The sequence below is a fragment of the Pelophylax lessonae genome (assembly GCF_965119305.1).
Source record: "Pelophylax lessonae genome assembly, chromosome: 3".
Lineage (NCBI taxonomy): Eukaryota > Metazoa > Chordata > Amphibia > Anura > Ranidae > Pelophylax > Pelophylax lessonae.
Window position 1 is genome coordinate 117,087,296 of NC_138770.1, and position 15,506 is coordinate 117,102,801.

At 43.2% G+C, this 15,506-nt stretch overlaps 1 protein-coding gene across 3 annotated transcripts in view; it reads left to right on the plus strand.

Annotated features, from left to right (window-relative positions):
* Positions 1 to 15,506, plus strand: part of ITSN2 (intersectin 2) — a 392,176-nt gene that overhangs the window by 52,916 nt on the left and 323,754 nt on the right. The window contains exon 1 of one of the 3 annotated variants that reach the window (XM_082251746.1): positions 4,467 to 4,630. The exons of the other annotated variants lie outside the window; for them this stretch is intronic. The gene's annotated coding sequence lies outside the window, so the exon portion shown is untranslated. Of the gene's footprint in view, positions 1 to 4,466; positions 4,631 to 15,506 lie in introns of those variants that run through there. 3 annotated transcript variants of the gene reach the window in all.

Below are 15,506 nucleotides of genomic sequence, written 5' to 3' on the forward strand. Positions count from 1 at the left end.
CATTACTTATTTTGTTGCGTTGTTTGGTTTCATGTGGTTTTGGCTTATCAGCTATAAACAAGTTAGACTACTTTTCTAAGATAAGCACCATAAGTTTGAAGTGAATGGAGATGTGAGTTGGCTTGTATCTCTCCCATTTGTTGAATGTGATCAGTCCATAAGACTTAATATAATAATAAAAATTATTTGCAAATGACAACATGCCTCAAATGTTCATTGCAGTCCGGTCAGACTGTTGTACATTCCGTGGTCCTTTTATGAAGCAAGGTTCACCAAGTGCATCAGATGAGGCTGCTGATGAATATGGGAGGTGGTGAGCTCTCGTGTAAGGACAGAGTTATAGTTGAGAGGGTAGCTAGGTTTATTTACTTAAAGTACAGCTGAAAATATTAGCAATAGGTATTGTACTGGTTTGTATCTTGTATGTTTGTAAGGATAGCCATCTTAGTCCCATCTGGATATAAGCATCTAAAACGGCCATTATCAATAGAGTTCCTCCAGAGGTTGCTAGGGATTCAATAAAGCTTCGGCTCATTGACCTGCCATTAGAATTAAAGTGCAAGTGAACCCTCCTATCTTTTTAACCAAGGAAGCTGCCATCTTAGCCTCTTCAACTGCCATGATGCTGCACATGTGATCAGTTATGACACCAGCCATTGAATGGTTTTGACGGTTTCTTTGAGAGCACAACCAATGTGACCATTATATTCCCTCATGTTGGAAATGTAACTTTTTTTTAACCTGTTAGGCCCCTTTCACACGGGCTTTCCAATCAGGTCCACCTGTCACTTTTTCAAGCGGGCCTGATTGGATGCTCCTTGCACCTCTATGGAGCAGCGGATGTCAGCAGAGACATCTCCACTGCTATCCGATTCAATGCTGTCCGTGAAATCCAGACAGATGGAAACCCTATTTTCCATCTGTCTGGAGGATCGGTTGAAAACGGGCAGGCGGTCCATTTTTATCTGATCTCCCTTAAAGGAGAGCGGAGCTCTGACAGTTCTGTCTCTGCAAAGTAAGCAAAGACGGACCTGTCATCGGTGGATCGATCCCCGCTGAGCAAAACGGAGTCCACCGGGCACACCGCTTGTGTGAAAGGACCCTTAAATCGATGGGTTTACTTTGGCTTTAAGCTGGCCATAGATGGATCAAATCTCGATTGGTTCAGCAGGGCTTGGCTGAAATTTGATCCATCTATGGGCAGGCTGATTGTAGTAAAGTTAAACCTTCGATCAACTTCAGTACAACCAGTCTGTTGTATTTTGTATACTATATATTTATATTTATTTTATTATATGCAAGCACTGAAGGCTCCCCGCTGTAGAGCACAATAGCACTAGGGGAGGCATTCCACCATCAACGCTAAATATGCTGATAGGGGAATCGAGCAATTCTTTCCTTCCACAGGTGGGGGACGGAAAGATACTTGCATATTCTCTGGGCTGCTTTAGTTTTGTGGCAAATGCCAATTGGCAGAGCCAGCTGCAGGACACCACTGATCTTGTTAGCTGTTTGTAAGGGTGATATTTTTACCATAACCATGGGATGGCTTTCTTTCCACTGGCCACCAATGAAAAAGGCATTTTTTGCATTGACCTCCAATGAATAGGTTTTATCAGGGATACCCCAAGACCTAACCTTTAAGGGTTCATCTCAAATAAAAAGTTTGAGAGAGACTGGTCTTAAAGTGGAGTTCCACCCATTTTTGGAACTTTAGATCTATGTAATCCCCTTTAAAATGGCTTTTACCAATGGAAACTTTTTTTTTTTTTTTTTTTTTTTTTTTTTTTTTTTTTGCTAGTAAATACCTTAATTTCAGCATTATTGCTCCTCTCCTCACTTCCTGGTCCGATCGGCGATGACGTCATTCGGCGATCCGCAGTGTCTGCTGGGATGTATTCTATTCCAGAAATCTCGCAGTAGCTGTATCTGTACTGAGCCGTGCCTGCCCCGCCTCCGCCCCGCCTCCTCTAATTGAGTTGCATTGTATGAATGTATTAAGGCTGTTCTCTGCCCCGCCTCCGCCCCGCCTCCTCTCATTGAGTTGCATTGTATGAATGTATTAAGGCTGTTCTCTGCCCCGCCTCTGCCCCGCCTCCTCTCATTGAGTTGCATTGTATGAATGTATTAAGGCTGTTCTCTGCCCCGCCTCTGCCCCGCCTCCTCTCATTGATTTGTAAGAGGAGGCGGGGCGGAGGCGGGGCAGAGAACGGCCTTAATACATTCATACAATGCAACTCAATGAGAGGAGGCGGGGCGGAGGCGGGGCAGGCACGGCTCAGTACAGATACAGCTACTCCGAGATTTCTGGAATTGAATACATCCCAGCAGACACTGCGGATCGCCGAATGACGTCATCGCCGATCGGACCAGGAAGTGAGGAGAGGAGCAATAATGCCGAAATTAAGGTACTTACTAGCAAAAAAAAAAAAAAAAAGTTTCCATTGGTAAAAGCCGTTTTAAAGGGGATTACATACAGCTATGTATTCCAACCTATTAAAAATGGGTGGAACTCCGCTTTAAGGCAGGTAATGCTGCCCCTATATACAATACACGGCACTGCAGCGCAAATTTCAGAAGACAACTGACCTGCGCTGTGTTATCCCCCTGTTCTGCTGTTGCAAATTACTCTATGACCCCTTTCTTAGGCCTCATACACATTGATTTATTGTGACAGGCTAAAATCAGCATTAAAAACTCACCCATACTGCGTTTTTTTTTTTTTCAAACCAGTTTAGCAGAGTTTAACTTCGGTTGGTGTTTGGGCATTTTATTTATTTTCTTGGCCAGAATTTGTATTGTCTCCACTGAAATTAATAAATTGCTAAACACGCTTAGCACTTAGGCATGTTTAGACACGTTTTGGCTTTTTTTTGCCCGAAAGCTCCTCTCCTGGACACGATTCTTCTGCATTCATGAGAAGGAACTCCTTACTGCCTCCAAACTCTGCTGCTCCTAAACTCCTCTAAAAGCTGATATGTGCATCGACACTAAAACCAGTCCTAGACGTTCAGCAGGAATCATGCGAGATTCCAACCATGCATGGGCAGACTAAATGTACCCAAGTTGATTGATTTATTATGGACTATTCTAGCCGCTAGCAATAATCACCATGTTCTTCCATTGGAGAAGTCTTTCCGTGGTTGCAGGAAAGAAAATCACTCTTTCTATGGCCGGGTTTATTGTGGTGTTCCATTGCAGTTGGTTACTGAACGATCTGTGCGTTAGCACGTTGCTCTGCCATTCATTTGGAATAGCACATCAATTGCAATGCCACTCAATCAATATTTTTTTTATTTATTTATTTTTACGCAAAACCGCTTGAGCAGCATGCCACAACACACAGTAATGTACTACCATGTGTAGTGCACGATGTTGGCAAAAAATAGTAAATTTTCGTTTCTTTTTTTGTTTGGTGCATTGTTGACCCATTTATTTGAACAGACTGTCTGAGCCCCCGTTCACACTTAGGCGACCTGTGAGGCGACCTGGTCGCCTCACAGGTCGCCGCAGGTCGCCTTCCATAGGGAAGCTGCGGATCCGTTCTAATAGGAGCGACACAAGTCGCTCCGACTTAGAAAAAGGGTCCGGAGCTTCTTTGGGGCGACCAGGAGGCGACCGCCATAGACTTCAATGTTATGAAGTCCCTGGCGGTCGCTCTCGACCTCGGAGGTCGCCCCTGGAAGTAGCGTCGCCCCTATGTGAACGGGGACTTAATGCAATGAACCTGGACACAGGTGTAAAAAGCCAATACACAGCAAAAAGACCTGCCAAATGGGGTGCACCGCAACTCATGGTGGGTGAATTTACAAGAACCAGAATAAACAGAATCTTGATTAGCTGAACAATCAGTTTCTAGCTTCAGTTTGTTGAGTTAAGTTTGAAAATGAATGCTAGAAGCTGGTTGGTTGTCATGAAGCTGCCCCCGAATCTGACTGCTCGGGTCTTCGCCAATTCCCCTCAGTTATACCTACTGTAATGTGCATCAGAATTCTGTTCTGAATAAGTGGCACCGCAGATAGTGCGGTGTATTGCAGTGCAAATCTTTATTTTTAAGCTAGCAGTGGAAAAATGACAGCTTGAAACTAATTGGCTGCAGTTTGTTCATCTTTGACAGTATAAAAGGGAAGGCTCAAAAGGGATCCTGTGTTTTTTTTTTTTTTGTAGGGCAGAGTAAAAAAAAACCTGGTTGCTAGAGACGCCACTGGCAGTTCTTTCCGACACTGTCAGGGTCTGATCGTCCTTTCATTATATGTAGGGTAGTGATGCAGGAGGATAGGCAGCTATTGCTTCTGCCATAGGATAATCAAGCAAAAAGCTTAGATCTCAGCCAAGAAAGGGTGAATCTGAATGTAAAGGGAGGAGAGGAAGGCAGAGGTTTGTGATTGTGAAATGTGCTGGTAAATACAGATGATATTTCCACCCAATCAAATAATCTGCTGTAGTCCACGCTGTGGAGTTCAGTGTGTTCTGCAGCAGCTGCTCCATCACTGACCGTGCTGATAAGGAAGAGCTAGAGCAGTGATGCATGTTCTGGTCAAGGGGCCAGACCTGCTTCATTCACCTGCAGAACAGATACTTCTAGCTTAGCAGGTTTATAGCATCCAGGCAAGCCGAGTATCATGATCAGGTGGGTCAATTCTATTGCATTTGGGTGGCTTCTATTTATATCCTGATTGTGTTCAGTGTTCGGATACTGGTTCTTTCCTTGTAGATTACATCTAGTGTTTTTTCCCCTTCTATTGATATGGTTTGGCTCCAGGTAAGTTATTCATGTAAGTGTTCTGATCATTTGCTTGTATCTCAGTATGTTTCTTAACCACTTAAGCCCCGGAAGATTTTACCCCCTTCCTGACCAGGGCCTATTTTGCGATTCGGCACTGCGTGACTTTAACGGACAATTGCGCGGTCATGCGACGCTGTACCCAAACAAATTTGACATCCTTTTTTCCCCCCCACAAACAGAGCTTTCTTTTGGTGGTATTTGATCACCTGTGCGATTTTTTTTTTTTTTTGTTCATGCGCTATAAACAAAAAAAGAGCGGCAAAAATAACTATTTTTCACATTTTTTATATGAAATTCCCTCCAAAAAAATGTAAAAATCTAAATTTTTTAACATTTTAGGCCAATTTGTTTTATGCTACATATTTTTGGTAAAAAATAATCGCAAAAAGCGCATTTTGATTGGTTTGCGCAAAAGTTATTGCGTTTACTAACTAAGGGAAAGATTTTTGTCATTTTTGTTTTTTTTTTTTTTTACGAGTAATGGCGGCGATCTACGTTTTTTTTTGCGGGACTGCGACATTGGGGCGGACAGATCGGACCCTTGACTGACATTTTTGACACTTTTGGGTTACCAGTGACATTACTACAGTAATCAGTGCTATACATATGCACTGTTACTGTAAAAATGACACTGGCAGGGAAGGGGTTAACTTTTTTTTAGAGGGAGGGGTTAAGTGTGTCCCTAGGAGCATGTTTCTAACTGTGATTGGCTGTGGCTTGAGCTGTGAGAACAGTGATCAACGGTCCTACATAGCAGAACCGTGTGATCTCCATTCTTACACAGGGAAGAATGACAGGCGGCTGTGTTTACATTAGCCGCCTGCCTTTCTCCCGCTGTAACATCGGGTCCGCCGGGCACACGCGCGGGGGGGTCCGTGACCGAGCGGGAGCACGCATCCGGCGGCGCGCGCTCACTCCCCAGAGCCTCATAGGCTAGTGACGTAGTCCTACGTCACTTTGCCTGTGAGGGGCTGACTGCCACCGTATATAGTCGGGCGGCAGTTGGCAAGTGGTTAATGTTCCAAGGCTCTCCTTGATTTCAGGATGGCCTCATCTTATTGTGATACTCTCATTGGCTAAATGATTACCTAGTCTTGTCATTGTTGTTCTCATTGGCTGGTGGATTGTGTACTGCTGTGAACAGGATGCTTGAGGATTCTCTTGGACTATTGTGGCCTTTCTGAACCTTTTTAACACAAAAGCACCCCTGAAATAACGTTAAGATCTCAAGGAACCCCTGACCATAATTACTATGTCTACAGTTTGTGGTACATTGGCCTGGTGGTTATTGGGAAGAATGCCCTCCTAAGGCTTCATGTACACTAGCCTACACTGACAGCTCCTAAACTCGACTCCGTAAAAGCCTATGGGCTTTATTTACTAAAGGCATAACCACAGTGCACGTGGAAGTGCAGTTGCTGTAGATCTGAGGGGAAGATCTGAAATGAGGGGAAGCTCATTTCTATCATCCAATCATGTGCAAGCAAAAATGCTGTTTTTTATTTTCTTTGCATGTCCCCCCTCAGATCTACAGCGACTGCACTTCCAATTAGAGTTCCAGTGCACAGTGGATTTGCCTTTAGTAAAACAACCTATATGTGTCAATGTACACATAGGCTATTAGCTGATTTTCGGAGTTGCTGTGGTTAGGTGGGCTTCAACCTTCCTCTCCTAAACATGGCTGTGATAAATGAACTTGAAGCCTTACAGATAGCTAAAAAGAGAATTGGTGTCTCTGGTTTCTTCTCCTTGATGCAGAAATGTCTCATTGCCCAACTTTTTTAACTTGGAGGAACCCTTAAAATAACGTTCTAGGAAAGGGTAACCCCTAGTAATAACTTTATTATCAAGCGCTCACAGTACATTGGTTACCGGGAATAATGCTCCTTACAGAAAACTAAAACGTTCATTGGAGTCAGTGGTTACCTACCTGAGAGGCAGGAATCGCCCATTGCTCAAGGAACCCCTACCAACCTTTGGAGGAATCCTAGGGGTTCCTATTTGAGAATCTGATCTGAAGGAATCCTGTTTGAGAAAAGCTGGACTAGAGGATGGCCCAGTGCGTTTAGCGATGCATTTTTTGGGTACTGGATGTGTAAAAGTCCTGCAAAGGCTCTGATGCCTGGTATACACGATGACATTTTTGAACAAATGATCACCTGTTTTTTTTTTTGCATGCTAATCTCCTATCCAAAATAAAGTGGTTACTAAAGTTATGAAAATTCTTGTACGGCAGAATAAAAATTTGAAAGTGATGTCATGTATTTGTATTTTTTGTTGACAACTGTACTGATTAAATCAAAATTGTACGATCTGGTATCCTACAAGAAACTTTCCTGCTTGTCCCATTGGATAACTTTACATAAATTGTTGTGATCGGCTCTCGAAAGCTGTGTACTAACAATCAGATTATCGTACGAACGATTTGAAAGTGATCGTTTTCATACGATTTTCTGAACGTGTGTACGGGCCTTAAGGCCCCGTTCACATAGGGGTGACGCTACTTCGCACGCGACCTCCGAGGTCGCGGTGCGAGCAGCGCGCCGCGACCTCGGAGCGGCCGCCACGGACTTCATAACATTGAAGTCTATGGCAGTCGCCTCCTGGTCGCCCCAAAGAAGCTCCGGACCCTTTTTCTAAGTCGGAGCGACTTGTGTCGCTCCTATTAGAACGGGTCCGCAGCTTCCCTATGGGAGGCGACCTGTGAGGCGACCAGGTCGCCTCACAGGTCGCCTTAGTGTGAACCGGGACTTAGACTCTTATTGGCCAGGTAGTGGCTTTTTTTGTCATTGATATCATGGTTTCTGTGTTTGGAGGAATTGTGATTTTGTGACATTTCAATAACTAATGAAAAGAAGTAAACCATTTGGTGTGTTGTAGCGACATGCCGCGCCTCCCCTGTACAACCCATATCAGTGGGTTGGCTTTATATGTACCACAGGAAAACAGCCTACATACTCAATACTTGTACGTGTTTTTTGTTCAGACACTGCTGTAATGGCCACCCATAGTGACTTGATTCTCTTCCTCTGTCAGGATAGTCTACATCAGGGGTCTTCAGACTATGGCCCTCCAGTTGTTCAGGAACTACAATTCCCATCATACCTAGCCATGTATGTGCATGTCAATGTCAGAGTTTTACAATGCCTCATGGGATGTGTAGTTCCACAACAGCTGGAGGGCCGTAGTTTGAGGATCCCTGGTCTACATGCAGCTTTCCCTTCCTTGCCTTAGCCCCGGTTCACACTTCTGCGAGTGCCGGGTTCGCATGTAATGTTGGAGCGCACTGCTCCGACATTACATGTGATCAGCTGTGCGGTGCGAGTTTAGCCATACACTTTGTATGGCTAAACTCGCATCGCACCCGGAGCAAACACGCACAGGAGGCATTTTTGCAGCCGCATCAGGATCGGATCGCACAGCGGTTCACACTTGTGCGATCCGCTCCTGTGCGAACTGCACGATCGCACTGCAATATGCGATCAAACTGGGGGTGTCGTTAAGATTACATTGACACCCCCAGCGTATCGCATATGGCAGTGTGAACTGCCGGGGGTGCGTGTGCGATGCGGGAACAGGCTGCGAATTCGCAGCCTTCCCGCATCGCATAAATGTGAACCGAGCCTTAAAGTGATATTAAAGTCTTGTTTTTTTTTTTTTGTTTAAAAATAACAAACATGCTAGAGCCGGTTCACACTATTACGACTTGCCAGGCGACTTGGTCAGCACCGTCGGGTTCTTTTGAGTAGTACAGGACTGGTTCTAATAGGAGCTACACAAGTCGCTACGACTTAGGCTGGCCATACACTATACAATTTTCTTATTCAATTTCCTTTAGATTTACCTTAAACTATGTAGTGCAAGGGCCTGCCTGATTGCATACAAATTGAAAGTGTTTAGGTTTGACCCTACATTACATGGATTTGGTAAATCTAAAGGAAAGTTGAACAAGAAAATTGTATAGTGTATGGTCAGCCTTCGAAAAAGGGTCCTGTACTACTTCGGGTTGACCTGGAGGCGACTTGCATAGACATTCATTAGATGAAAACCATGCAAGTCGCGCCGAAGTCGCGGTGTACACGACTTCACAGGTCGCCCCCGAAGTCGGAGCGACCTAATGTGAACGGGGACTTATACTTACCTGCTCTTTGTTATGGTTTTGCACAGAGCAGCCCAGATCTTCCTCTTCTCGGGTCCCTTGCTGGTGCTCCTGGCCACTCCCTCCTACTGAGTGCCCCCCCACTGCAAGCAGCTTCCTATGGGGGCACCCGAGCTGAGCCCCTGCTCTGTGTGTGTCCATTCAGACACGGAGCTGTGGCTCTGCCCCACCCCCTCTCGCCCTCTCTCTCCTCATTGGCTCACTGAGTTTGACAGCAGCGGGAGCCAATGGCTCTTGTTGCTGCATCTTAGTCAATGAGGACTGAGAGACCCAGGAGAGCCTCGGCTCTCGTGCACATCGCTGGATGGAGATTGGGCTTATGTAAGTATTAGGAAGGACTGAAGGGGGGGGGGGGGAGGGGGAGCTGCACACTGAAGGTTTTTTTACCTTGATGCAGAAAGAAACTTCAACTACTTGAAGCTCACCACACACTTTGCAATGCAGCTGTGCAATCTCTGTACCGTCTTTTTTAGATTTATCAAAACTATGTTTTTAATGAGCTATCTGAACTATAATCTAGCCATTGTATTAGTGTCACTGGTCCCCAAAAAGTGTCAGGTTTCCAATTTGTCAACCGCAATGTCGAAGTCCCACTAACAATTGCTGATCAAAGCCATAACTAGTAAATAAATAAAAATTCCATAAAAAATATTGCATAGTTTGAAGACGCTATAAATTTTGGTGCAAACCAATCAATATACACTCATTGGGATTTTTTTTACCTATATATGTAGCAGAATACATATTGGCCTAAATTTATAAATACATTTGATTTTTTACTTTCTTCATCGGGTATGTTTTATAGCATAAAGTAAACCTTTTTTTTTTTTTTTTTTTTCAAAATCCTTTTTTCTTTTTTGCTTATGGCGCAAAAAAAAAAAAAAAAAAAATAAAACCACAGATCAAACCACCAGTGATCAAATACCATCAAAAGAAAGCTCTACCTGTATTTGTGGGGAAAAAAAAGAATATTTTTAGGTACAGTGTCACACGACCGTGCAATTGTCAGTTAAAGTAACGCAGGGCCGTAGCGTATAAAATGGCCTGGTTATGAAGGGGGGTAAACCGTCCGGGGCTGAAGTGGTTAGATATTTATTATTTTTTACTCTGTATTGCAAAGGCTGTGACCAGCAGCAGAGAAATAGAAGCTGCTTATATTTCCCTGCAGACAGGCTGGGAAGATCTGGGTCATGTGACCACTGTATATCACTTAGGAAAAAAGGTACGTAGATGATGTTTTATTAAAATAATTACGGTGCCATTATCTACATAGAGAAATAGAAGGGAAAATGTAAATTAAAGTGTGTGTTTAGTATCCCTTTATGCCAAATCCAATGATCCACAATTTCCATTATCAGTCAGAATACAATGACTTTGGAAGACATCATTTTGTTCTGAACATTGTGTCATCATCTCGGTGAACAGAACCTTCTTGACGTCCTTCAGCTTGATGGGCTGGTGGAGGAGCCTAGACTGTGGCTGTGCCTTCTGTGAGCAGCTGCATCTATGTACAAACATTTCAAGCTACATTTAATGTGGAAATGAGATGCATGCAGAAACTTCTAAAGAACATGTAATTTTGTCGGGAGCACTGTGATCAAACGAATGGATTCAGCTGACTGTCTGTTTATCATCTTATTGTTCCAGGGAGCACTTGTCATGTGGGGGGCGTTTCTGGCAGAGGAAGTTACAAAGCTATATTTGTCATTACTGTGCCATCGTTTAAATTCTACAGAATTTCCACTTCCATGTTTGTTTCATGACTAAGGGCCCCCATAGACAGAAGATAAAAATCTGTTCACCAATCAATCGTTCTTTCTGTCAGATTTTATTAATGTATGAGCCCCCTCATTTGGGAGATTTCTGCTTTCTTCCTTTCTAATTGAAAGAAGAGGAAATGAGGGAGAAGCGCCCCACTTCTTGTCTTGCATGTAAGGGGAAATTCCTTAACGGGTTTACAGGCAGCGATAAAACCTTTTCTAATGTTTAGAACTGCTGTCAGAATTGTATTGCGGTATGTGACCCTACCGCGGAGATTTCCCCTCATTTCCTGCCTAGGTGATAGTGTCCGAACAGGAGGAAAAGAGATCTCCTCTATAGGAATACAGTGTTTAAAATCTAAATAAAAAATCTCAATTGGGACACTTGAGGCTACTGCGTGGGCTTACTTTGCCAGGAGGGCATCTATTGGCGTTCTCCCATGATCTCGCTGTGGTGCGGGTGGGGCGTTCTGTGACCGCTGAGTCCTTTGGGTAAAGGGCCAATCACAACAGCCCTTTGCTACGTGATCAGCTGTGTCCAATGACAGCTGATGACAGAAGTAAACACAAGCCGGTTATCGGCTTTTCTTTCCTCACGCTGAATGCATGAGGGGAGAGAAAGAGAGCCGATAACCGGCTTGTGTTAAAAGGACATCAGCACTGATAATCAGTACAGTCCCAAGCGGTGCCCATTAGTGCCACCTCATTATTGCCCATTAGTGCAGCCTTATCCGCGCATATCAGTGAGAGCCCATTCACACTGCTGTGACTTGTCAGGCGACTTGTCAGCCTGACAAGTCGCAGTATGCCGCTGTCCATTGAGTAGTACAGGACCCGTTCTAATAGGAGCGACACAAGTCGCTCTGACTTAGAAAAAGGGTCCTGTACTACTCTGGGGCGACCTCGGAGCGACTTGCAGGGACTTCACATAATGGAAGTCCCTGCAAGTCGCACCGTACAGCAGTGCACGCGACTTTACAGGTTGCCCCCCGAGGTTGTGCTGCTTCAGTGTGAACCGGCACTGAAGGAGGAAAACTGCCTGTATGCAAAATTTTTTTTTTTTCAAAATTTTCAGTCTTTTCTTGTTTAACCAAAAAAAAAAAAAACCCAGTGGCGAATAAATACCATCAAAAGAAAGCTCTATTTGTGTGAAAAAAATTATAAAAATGTAATTTGGGTATAGTGATGCATGATCGCGCAATTGCCATTCAAAGTGCGACAGCGCTGAATGCTGAAAATTGGCATGGGCAGGAAGGGGGTAAAAGTGCCCAGTAAGCAAGTGGTTAAAGGCTAAAGGGCAGCGTTTCGCAACCATTTTAACACAGAGGAACCCTTGAAACAAATTTCTGGTCTCAGGGAACCCCTGCTAAAAATAAAAAATCTACAACTCATGAGACATTAGTGTGACAGTCAGAGGGAAGAATGCTCCTAAAGGGCCGGACACACTTGAAGGAAATCGGACGAAATATCCTCTGATTTTTCTCTCTCGTGCTCAGCGCTCATAACCGTTTTTAGTTGACAGTGCATAATGTTCACGGAATTTCTTTTTTTTCTTTTGGGACATTTGTTCCTAGACTCCCGGGTTGTCAGCAACTTCAGATCATGCGTGGTCTTTCGTATCTGATTTTTCACCGACGTACTGCTTACACATTAAACGAAAATTGGTCGTCTGGGGACGGACGATAAAAATTTTGGTGTTTGTCCCTCCGTTTTCTTTTGTTGAAAATGTCAGCATTGGCTGCTGAAAGTTGTGTACACACTAGCCGAAAATCGAGCGATTTTACCTCGGATGGGAATTTTCGGCAGATTTTCTACTAGTGTGTACCCCACTTTACTCTTGTCATCATTGGAAAGAAATACCCCCTTACAGATAGCTAAAAGGAACAATGGTATTATTGGGAACTTATCTGAGAGGCAGAAATTGCCCATTGCTCAAGGAACCCCTAGAAACCTCTTGAGGAACCCTGGTAGAGTATTACATACTTTGCTGTTGCCCAGCCCCATACCTCCTCTTAGGGCTAGAAGCTGTGTCCAAGAAAAGAAAAGCAGATTGCAATGGACTAGTCACCAGTATTGCCGTGGTCTCCCTGCAGCTGATCTTTACATGGTTACTCACTTACCATTTTTCTTTGATGACTGTGTTGAGGCAGCCATCTTGGTAGAGGCAGGGTTTTGCTTCCTCGAGTCAGAGCTTCCAGCAAGAACAGTGCACATTACTGGCATCACCAAATCTCCTGACACTAAGCTGTCAGAGGCAGCAATGCCTTGGATCTCACACTGCAGATATACAGCTATGAGGCTGGAGTGCCTAGGCACACTTGCATACCAGGAAGCCAACTGCTATTTTTCAGGAGGAATCCTGAATAAAAGGTACATTTTTCAGGGTATTGCTTTAATAAGTTCACTTTTTAGAAAAAAATAAAAATAAATGCACATTTTTTTTTTGGGCAGTTAATAAAATGTGCATTTATTATTTATTTTTTCGAGCCTGTAAGGTGATGCTCCAGCAGATCACTGGTGCCATGCAGGTCTCCTCCAGATCTGTCTGCCTTGCATCCCATACGGGCAAGCAGATACAATCAGGCGGGAACTATAAGCCGACAGCTGCGAAGGATGTCTGGGGTTGTAGTTTAATTTTTCACACACAGCTGTGTGAATGAATGACGCAGCCATATGATTTAAAAAAGTATTAGCTAGAATGGGGAACTTCTCCCCATACTGCTATTGGGGGGGGGGGGGTATTGGGAACATCCTAAACATAGTAAATATTCCACCCTAAGGCCCTGTTCACACCTGAGCGTATTTCAGCTCGTAAAATGCTCATCTCTGAAGTCTCAAAACGCCCAACAAGCAAAATCCCATTCATTTCAATGGCCCCTGTTCACATATGAGCGTTTTGTCTCCAGAAGAAAAACGCCCTATGCTCAAAAAAGTACATGAGCTTCTTTTTTGGCTGATTACAGGCGTCTTTGTTAAATGTCAATGCCTGCCTACAAACACCTGCAAAAAATGCCTGAAAAAAGCCTGAAAAAACGTTTGAAAAAAGCAAAAAAAAAAAAAAAAACGCCTGTAAAAAGCCCCCCCAAAAAAAAAAAAAAAAACGCCTGAAAACGATACGCTCAGGTGTGAATAGAGCTTAACAATGGGTGCAACATGTTCCCAAAGGCGAACTTATCCTCTAAGCAAAGTGACATTTCTAAGTGCTCTGCAACATATAATATCTTCACCTTTTTCAGCTCATTCCCACTTTGAATTGAAGCAGTGTGCCAATGTAAACAAGGCGGATTGGCTTTCTATCAGCAAGAAAGGCATTGATCCTGTTTTCCTGCAAAGCAGGGACACTGATCTATGCCTTCCCCTAGTGCAAGCACCTCCCACAGTTTAGTAAAACACCAGCAAGGAACACATTTAACCCTTTGATCACCGCTGATGTTAACCCCTTTCCAGCCAGTGTCAATAGTACAGTGACAGTGCATATTTTTTGTAGCACTGATCACTGTAATCGGGTCACTGGTCCGCAAAAAGTGTCCGTTAGTGTCAAGCGCAATATCACAGTTGCGCTACAAGTCGCTGCTCGCCACCATTACTAGTAAGAAAAAAGTTCCATAGAAATAACCCATAGTTTGTAGACCCTATAACCTTTGAGCAAAGCAAACCAATCAATATACGCGTATTGGGATTTTTTTTTTCCAAAAATATGTAAGACTACATATTGGTCTAAATGTGATGAAGAAATTTTAGATTTTTTAAATTTTTTTTTATTTTTATTTTTTTATTGAATGTGTTTTATAGCAGAAAGTAAAAAATATATACATTTTTTTTCAAAATTGTCTGCCTGTTTTTTTTTTTTTTTTTAGTTTATAGCGCATAAAAAAAAAAAAAAAAACCCCAGAGGTGATTAAGTACCATTAAAAAAAAAAAAGCTCAATTTATGGGCAAAAAAGGACCCAAATTTTATTTGGGTAAACCGTCCCACGACTACGTAATTGTCGGTTAAAGTAGCGCGTCCCACAACCGCTTAATTGTCGGTTAAAGTTTTGCAAAAAAATTGCCTGGACGTGAAGGGGGGTAAATCCTCCAGAGATGATGTTAAGGAGCATGGAAGGGGAAACTAAAGGGTTTTTTTTTCCGCTTATTTTTTTTTTATATTATGTTTGGATTTTAAGTAGAATGAACAACTTGCTGCAATATGAGTAATCTCCAAGGAACTTGCTTCCCAGCTCATGCCTGGTGTCCTCTGTATGACAGTGACAGAGCCATTTCAAGTGTTAAATTCTGGCACTCTCTGGCCTTTATAGACTCCACATTACTGCTGCCAGGGAGGCCTGCCAACTGCTTGGCATGGTGCCTTGTATTGTGTACAGGCATCCTGGCATTTGGTTGGTTATTTAAAGGTCCAAGTCTATTGTTGCTGTGCAAGTTTGTAAAGCATAACTTCAGAGAAATGCAAAAAAAACATATTTATCTCCGTAATGTGTTTATTCATCAGTTAAAAAATAATTACACACCGTATATATTAACTTCTCTTCGTCCCATCCACACCAGGAATCTTAGAATAGTAATTAATGCTAGAGTGCCAGCAATGCGAGCTTATCAGACTCGATTGTATTGCACAATGCTGTTTGACTATGCTTGTTCCAGTCACCAGGTCCTGGGTATGCGGGTCCTTTAGGCAGAGGACTCTGAGTGGCATTTTAAAGGGTAACTCTATTTTCGTGGAGTAAATAGAAATATATATATATATATATATTATGTGTGTGTGTGTATGTGTATGTGTATATATATATATATATATATATAT